General features: G+C 45.3%; 1 long non-coding RNA gene across 2 annotated transcripts in view; it reads left to right on the top strand.

The window, feature by feature from the left end:
- Positions 1-6,635, top strand: part of LOC139272690 (uncharacterized) — an 81,932-nt gene extending 75,297 nt beyond the window's left edge. For both annotated transcript variants that reach the window (XR_011594942.1, XR_011594943.1), the window contains exons 3-4: positions 2,884-5,312; positions 5,434-6,635. This is a non-coding gene — a long non-coding RNA (uncharacterized lncRNA). The remainder of the gene's footprint in view (positions 1-2,883; positions 5,313-5,433) is intronic.
- The last annotated feature ends 2,400 nt before the right edge of the window (positions 6,636-9,035 follow it).

Raw genomic sequence — 9,035 nt, forward strand, 5'->3', positions numbered from 1 at the left:
GAATACCCGATAGTAGCAAGCCCGGCTACAATTTTTAAAACCAGAACACAAAATTTTTACAGTACTAGACATTGCAAGCGGTTCTGATCCATACCATTGGACAAAGAATCGCAAGGGAAATTTGCCTTCACACTAAATGAGAAACAGTATACTTGGACAAGGGTCCCCAAGGGTTCCATAATAGTCCAGCTATATTCCATCGACACATGGCCAGGGCCCTGGAGGAAGTAGAACTAGAGGAGGATGGCAGTACCGTGCTACAGTATGTCGACGATTTACTGATAGCTTCCAAAAACACTCAGAGGCATGTTAAGGCATTGTCCAAGATTCTGAAGGCACTCCAGGATGCAGGATTTAAAATAAACCCCACCAATGCTCAAGTAGGGAAACCAGAGGTAACCTATCTGGGCTATCTTATTAGCATGGGCAAGAGAGCCATGCCAGAAGATCGGAAAAGGGCCATAAACGATATGCCCAAACCTGTAAATGTAAGGGGAGTGCGACAAGTCCTGGAGAGGAACCCATTGAATGGACAGATTTGCAGGCGGGGGCCTTTACTAAGCTATAACAAGCACTGACTGCTGCTTCAGCCTTAGGGTTACCCGACATGGGAAGGCCATATCATATCTTTTGTCACAATCATGGGGGACATTACAGTGCGGTGGTAGCGCAAAAACATGGGGATTACATGAGACCTGTAGCCTACTATTCGACACAAAGATTCCCAATAGCGGCCGGCATGCCAAGATGCGTTGCCGCGATTAATTGTGCACGGTGGTCAGTAAAAGTGAGTGAACCCGTCGTAATGCTGGGGGATATTGTGTTACATACACAACACACCATAGTGAAATTGTTGAACACTGGACAATTAAAAACTGTCTCGAATGGCCAGAAGGTTGCTTGGGAGGCTTTAACCAAAGACAAATCTGTACAGATAGTTAGAGATGTGAGCCAAAACCCCGCATCGATGATGGGAATGGAAGGAGAGGAACACTACTGCACCAGTGATGAGGAATTAGAGTATGTAGATATGATCAGGGAGTTACCTTTGACGGAACCAGACTTAAGAGTTATATGTGGACTGGTCCCGTAAATATATTAACGGGACACCACGGACAGGCTGGGCTGTGGTAGTGGGAGACGGCACCATCCAGAGGGAAGGACGATTACCAGGGGATAATTCAGCACAAGTTGCAGAGCTAACGGCATTGATAGAGGTATTGAAATTGGCAGAAGGAAAACGGGTGAATATCTATATCGATAGCCGCTATGCTTTTGGCATAGTACATGATTATATGGCAGCCTGGAGTAGAAGGGGATATATCTCCTCGGGGTGGGCAAACGCATACAGCATGAGGACTTAGTAAAGAAATTAGTAGCCGCCTCAGGATTACCCACTGAAACCGCGGTAGTAAAGGTAAAAGCCCATAAGCGGGGGAATTACCCCACAGAAAAGGGAAATAGAGCCACAGATCGCGCAGTCTGAAAGATGGTAGGGCAACAGATTGTGGCGGTGAACGAGATCGGAACAGAACCAGAGACGCAGATAGATATAGCTGCTATTACGGCATTACCAGAGGATGTAGACATATCCAAATTACATAAGGAAGTATCCCAGGAGGAGAAGCAGTTATGGGAACGAAGGGGTGCAAGAGAAAGGGCGGGGGAATATGGAGGAAAGATCAACTAATATGTACACCCAGCTGTATACAACAAGGGGTAATGGAATTATACCATGGTAGACAACACACAGGTATATCCAATATGTTGAACAATCTTCAGCGATGCTGGTGGTGGCCCAGAATGAAACAAGCCGTGGACAGATTCTGCAGACATTGCCACATATGTGCACAATATAACACAGGGAAACCTGTCACGGTAAAGTGAGGACATCAGCCGAGACCAAGAGGCCCATGGGAGAAGTTGCAGATAGACTTCACTGGACCCTTACCAAAATCAAAAGGGAAGACTTATTGTTTGGTAATAATAGATCAGTTTACTAGATGGGTTGAAGCATTTGCTACTAGAGATTGTACAGCTACAACAGTGGCACGAATAATGGCAGAGGAGGTAGTACCACGATGGGGAATCCCGGTACAGATTGATTCAGACCAGGGAACGCACTTTACGGGAAAGGTCATAAAGGAGACATGTGTCCTATTGGGTATTAGACAGAGGTTTCACATACAATACCAACCTCAGAGTTCAGGGATGGTAGAAAGGATGAACCGAACGCTGAAATTATTGTTAAATAAGGCAATAGAAGACACAGGGAAGGAATGGGCAGAATTACTTCCAAGTATATTAATGAGACTTACAGAAACTCCGACTAGAACGACGAGATTGACACTATTTGAACTAATGACCGGACGAGCAATGACACTGCCAGAAGGAGTCGTCACTGGAGGAGAGGATATAGGACCCCTGAAGGACAGAATCAGGAGGTTTATTAAACAATTGTGTACGCAATTACATGCTCTCAGACATGCCCCTGCCAAAGACCAACAGATTATATGGGACCTAGAGCAGGATACGCGAGATGACAAGAAGGAGGTCCTGGTGATAGGTAGCAAAGTGATGGCAAAAATAATACCAATCAAACCAGGGCTAGCACCCAAGTGATCAGGACCCTATGAAGTATTAATGAACAGTGACACATGTGCGTGTATAGATGAGTCCGGAACAGGTAAAGGAAGGTGGAAACACTGGACTCAGCTAAAGGTATATAAGAAGGCCAATGAGTAGATCGGGAATGGAAATATTCATGCAATGGGAGGAACAAAGCGAAGGGGGGAAATGTATCTCGGTACAATTTAGAGGGGCAGATAAGAATAGAATGATTCTAACCGGCTGGTGACAACTGGCCCTTTGTTTTCCTTGCAGGAATAACGAACTCGTAAGAAGATGAAGTGGAGCATCACTATCACGATTCTAGGGATAGGTTTGAGCGCGGGGGTAAGGAAAGGGAACATGACACCCATCCTAATATTCGGCACAAGCGGCGGTGCAACCTGTGCCAAAGGTATAATAACGGCCCCAAGAGGGATAATGGTCTGTGTAGGATGTACCTCGGGCACCCCTAATTTCACCGAACAAACAGCAACAACGGGAGGGATGTGGGAATGCACGAACAGCACCAATGGGTGGGTGGAAAGCGGGTGCACAGCTGTGCAATGTGTAGAACGGGGGTCCGATAACAGCGGCCACCCCACGTCCTCCCCAGATGGAAACGAGGAGACGTGTGATGCACTGCCAAATAGCCAGGGTTACTGGAGGATCTGTGGATCACACCCGTCATCAACTACCACCGCCACATCCCCTGCCGTGACGACCACTCCGTAACCTTCCACAACCCCATTAACATGCCTGTCAATGGAAGAAGGGGCACCAGGAGGTTTAGTAATAAGGAAAACACAGGATGAGGTGTATTTTAGTGCGGCACATAGAATCATTAAACTTGCTATCAATATGAGTACTTTTGCTATGCCCGCGATGTGTAATAATTATACCAAACAATTATGGGACTCCCTGTGGATAAAACAATCAGAGGGTCCACAGGGAAAACCTATCTTACAGAGACGTAATAAGCGGGGGGTATTGGAAATGGCCAGAGTAGGATATGTGGCTGGGTTGGCAACAGTTACTAGCTTTGACATAGAAGGAATGGGGGAAGAAGTAGAAGAACTACAAGCGAAAATAAAGAAGCTACTAAAGCAAGCCACTAAAATTGGCCACCAAACGGCACTGACAGGAGGACAAACGGTGAAACAATTGTTGGGGGGTGCAAAGGACAGTAGCCCCCCATGCGGAAACAATTAACACGATTATTGATCGGGTCAGCAACGCATCTCGCCAAACCCATAAGGAATTGGTATGCACCATGTATGGCTCATGGCTACAGTCCAATGTCCAGCATAACGTGAAGCAAACAAATAATGTACAAATCCCCGATTGGATTACTAATAAAGATCTGGAACCTTGGATCAACACAAATAAGAGCCTATGCAAGGGGCGTAAAATTGCACAAGTATACAGGGCAGGCAATTGTCTGACCCCACGGACTAAGGTGATTGGCTTTGTATTGGCCATCCCACAACTCCCAGAAAAGGGCCAGCCCCTGTATGATGTGATTATTATAGGAGAGATACAGAGGAAGAGTTGGGTTAAATATCATGGTGCCCCTACCAAGGCCATATGGGGAGGGGACGAAGATAATAACTAGAAGAATGGAACCTTAAGGAGGGTTGGTGATGGACAGGTGCCACCTCCAGGGAAGGACATTGGTGTGCAGACAGCCCCCCTACCGACGGAGACACAGCCGAGTGCGGATTTACGAGAACCATTAATTGCACCCTCAAAATACGCCCAAGGAGAATACACCGAATGAGGGTAGCACCTAGGAACACTGGGACATTTTGTGTCACCACAGCTGAACAGAAATATGAATACCAGGATCTGACTTGTCCCATTCCCCAGCCAAACTTTTGTTTTTACCCAGATACCTACACAGATAGGACACCAATATATACACCCACAAAGACCTCAAGAAAATAAAAGTTTTTCCCTTAATAATACAGGACTTAATAGGGAAATTGAAACTTATGTCATACCAGAGCCCAAGACAATTCCGGCATTACACGAACAGAAGTGGAAGGAATTACGGCAGGAGTTGAAGGAAATTATAAAACATTATCATAAAATAGAAGAAGATCTAAAGAAACCACTTAAAGACACCGAAACTGACTTAGGGGAACGGCCTTGGTATGAGAAGATCTGAAACTGGGGATTGAATGTTAACGTACGTCCCTGGATTAGGATTATGTCGCACGTGCTGGTAGTAGATCAATTATTAATGTCATTATACGTTCTGGTGGATTGTTGCAGGAGATATCGTAGAATCTAGCCAGAGCCATAACTGTATGGGTAAAGAAGGAGGAAGAGGAAGGAAAACTGTTGCTAACCACTAATAAACTTGGGGGAGGACGGGAGAGAAATTACTATGAAAGCTGTTTAGGAGTGTGGGCCTATGAGTACCAGACACCCTGGGTTAGTACCACCAGGGCGATGGGAGCTCATAGTAGATAATCTTAAACTGTAGGACACTGGCCGTATTGGGTCAAGGTGACCAATGGGCCATAAGGGGGGGCTGAAATAACCAAATTTATGTAGCGCTTAAATTTATGTATAAATATGTTGAGCTATAATATATCACCAGTGTGCTTCGTGAAACAGGACAAGAGGTAGCGAATCGATCCATGATTAAGAGAACTTGAGGACTCACTCGGCGAGGCACCGGTCTGCAAAATTAAACGGTAAAGGATGCACTGTGTGGATAGCAACATGGCTTACAGCTGAAGTCTGATAAAATTAACCCCGATAAATGACTTAGAGCTAAAGGCTGATAAAATTAACCACGTTATGCTTGCCTTACAGAATTAACATGAGCATGTTACCTTAAGAAAACATGCTATCAGACAAGGCCATCTGGCAAAAACAAAGGGCGATTGTTACAGCAACGAAGTTGCAAGAATAGATAAGAGGAAGGCCCCAATGGCAGAAGGAGCTGAAAATAAGCTTACAAGAAGAAACAAGATTAACTGCGAATATAAGGAATAAGATATCATGCGGGATAGGCTACGGAAGTGATGGACTGTTAAATGTATAAATATAAAATTCACTAACATCTCAGTGGAGTCAGATCTGAGAGCGGTCTCAGAAGGTTCTCCCCAGGCCTGTGAATAAAGAATAAAGACTCCAATCGAAGTCTATTATCTCTGCTAGTCGGGGCGTCGACTTTGTATTTCACTTAGTCCGTCCAGAGGGGTATCAAGGCTAAGCGTCGACCTTGTATTTCATTAGGTCCACTCAGCTTGTTAACTTTCAGTGATTCAGTGTACAAGGACACCCAGGTCCCTTTGAATACCAACATTTCCCAATCTCTCACCATTTAAAAAATACTCTGCTTTTCTATTTTTCCTGCCAAAGTGAATAACTTCACATTTCTCCACTATATTCGTCGTATACTTTCCCATTCACTTAGCCTCTCTATATCCCCTTGAAGCCTCTTTGCATCCTCCTCACAACTTACTTTTCCACCTAGCTTTGTATCATCAGCAAATTTGGATATATTACATTTGGTCCCCTCATCCAAATTATTGCTATCGATTGTGAATAGCTGGGGCCCAAGCACTGATCCTTGCAGCATCCCACTAGTTATAGTCTCCCAACCCGAAAATGACCCGTTTATTCCTACACTCTGTTTCTGTCCATTATTCAATCTTCAATCCATGCTAGTATATTACCCCCAATCCTATGAACCCTAATTTTGTTCAATAACCTCTTGTGTGGCTCCTTATCGACTGCCTTCTGAAAATACAAATACACATCTATTGGTTACCCCGTATCTATTCTGCTCGTTACAACCCCAAAAAACTGTAACAGATTTGTCAAACATGATTTCCCTGTCATAAATCCGTGTTGACTCTGCCCAATTCTATTATTATTTTCTAAGTGCCCTGTTACCACGTCCTTAATAATAGATTCTAGCATTTTGGTCTCTTGTATTTAAGGAAGGATATACAGTACTTGCGTTGGAGGCTGTTCAGAGAAGATTCACTGGGTTGATTCTGGAGATGAGGGGGTTGAATTATGAGGATAGGTTGAGTAGGTTGGGCCTATACTCATTGGAGTTCAGAAGAATGAGAGGTGATCTTATTGAAACATATAAGATAATGAGGGGGCTCGACAAATTGGATGCAGAGAGGATATTTCCACTCATAGAAGAAACTAAAACTGGGAGACAAAAGGTTAGATTTTCCACTTTTTTTGCATGCTTAATGTCCACTTAACGTCCATTTTACTGCTGAAATTACATATAACGCCCATATATCGCCCATTTAGCCACAAATGAAACTGACGGGCATTTTTCGGAAACTTATTGGCGAGCGTTACTTTCCCCATGTGTGTAATGTTGGGAAAAAATAATAGTGTCCGCCCACTTTTATTAGGCGGAATCATCAGAATGGGCGAAACCAACGCCCATAATATCGTTCAGCGTTAGTTACCGCACGGAATTAGTGCTCAGATTCAATAATACCGACCGCCCACTTTTTTTTGTCGTAAAGATCACATTTGCCGAAACTAACGGCCATGAGATCACCCAGCATCACTTTCACCACCTCGCACACATATCACCCACAATATCGCTCCTCCAGAAAACCGCCCGGAAAAAGTGAACTAACGGGAACTAATCACAGCATTTATGGATGTCATGTTCTACATCACATTCGCATCCTTTAAAAGGCTGCTCTGCTTCAACTTCGGGGGAGGTCGGATGCATTCTGGAGGTCTTTGGAGGTGATATGAACATCTGTACAAACATCTTGACCATACTGTGACCGATTGGAATTTAATAGGTGTCTTTGTCGGGACATTCATTCTTTGTGACCAATCGGTGGAAAACAGAGAGTTTTGCAATGGGGCCTGTCTTTTCTCACCCTCTCTTGATGACCAATTACATGCTGCAGACTCGAGATGGCTGAAGGTACGCTCCACAGCATTATGTGCCCAATGTAAGACGTGCCAGACTGATGAGGAGGACCAGACGTTACACCCCCCGCAAGTACATGGATAAGTGGTCTTACCTCGACTTACCTGACACCACCTGCCTTCGGAGACTGCGCTTCCACAAAGAGGTTATCACTGAGATATGCCAACTCATAAGGAGAGATCTGTAGCCTGTCAGCACCATCAGTACTGCACTATCTGTCGAGGTCAAAGTCACCATGGCACTGTCGTTCTACACCTCGGGTTCTTTTCAGGCCTCAGCTGGCGACATTTGCGGTCTGTCTCAGCATGCCACACATTGCTGCATTCGACAGGTCACTGAAGCCCTGTACGCACGCAGGAGGGACTTGATCAGCTTCCCTATGACCAGGGAGGCACAGACTGAGAGGGCTCTAGGATTATCCAGATTTGCAAACTTCTCCAAGGTGCAGGGAGCAATAGACTGTACATCTATGTACAGTCATGATGCGGGCACGTTTTCAGGATACAGAGGTTTTCAGGAACCGCTCCCTGAATGTCCAACTCGTTGTCGACCACCAGCAACTTATACTGGCAGTGAATGCTCAATTTCCGGGCAGCATCTATGATGCTCACATCCCGCGTGAGAGCACTGTATCTGACTTGTTTAACAATCAGTCACAAGGTTAATGCTGGATGCTTGGTGACAAAGGATATGGCCTCATCACCTGGCTGATGAACCCCCTGCGTGACAACCAAACCGAAGCCGAGAGGCGATACAATGAGAGCAACAGAGCCACTCGCAATATCATGGAGAAAACCATTGGAGTGCTTAAGCAGCGCTTAAATGCCTGGACCACTCAGGAGGCGACCTCCAATACCAGATAGCTCAATTCATGGTGGTGTGCTCCATGCTGCACAACTTGGCTATCAGGAGGGGACAAGAATTGCCTGAAGAGTCTGACAGTCCACCTCACCACAGAGAGGAAGAGGAGGACGAGGAGGCGGATGTTGACGTCGGTCCAGACAATCAGGCTGATGCTGAAACCATGTCCCCACCCCCCTGTAGATCGCATGAAAGGACCCGTGGTGACATGATAGCTACAAGAGCCTTATGTCAGGAGCTCATCAATGATCTCTTTGCTTGAAAGAACGTTGGGGGTATTTACAAGGCTGACACACTGCTAAGTGTGCAGGTCATAAATCAATGGTGGGCATCACCTTGGTGACAGTTAAAGTTTAAATTGATTGAAGTTAAGTGTAATTATACCCTTTGATGTTAAGGAATCACCAGCATGTAACGGTGCAGCTATCTGAGCCAATGTGCAACAAGGTTTTGTTAAATAAAAAACATTTAAACTGAACATTTGTCTGAAATCATCAGTATTTCTGTAAAAACCAACCCTTCCCCTCCCCCCCTGCTTCTCCTCTCCATCTCTACCTCTTCCCCTCCTAACTCCAAGTTGCCAGGCCGAGGAGCTCCTCAGGTGATGCTTCATTGGGGAAGGGGG

The sequence above is a fragment of the Pristiophorus japonicus genome, chromosome 9 (assembly GCF_044704955.1).
Source record: "Pristiophorus japonicus isolate sPriJap1 chromosome 9, sPriJap1.hap1, whole genome shotgun sequence".
NCBI lineage: Eukaryota > Metazoa > Chordata > Chondrichthyes > Pristiophoridae > Pristiophorus > Pristiophorus japonicus.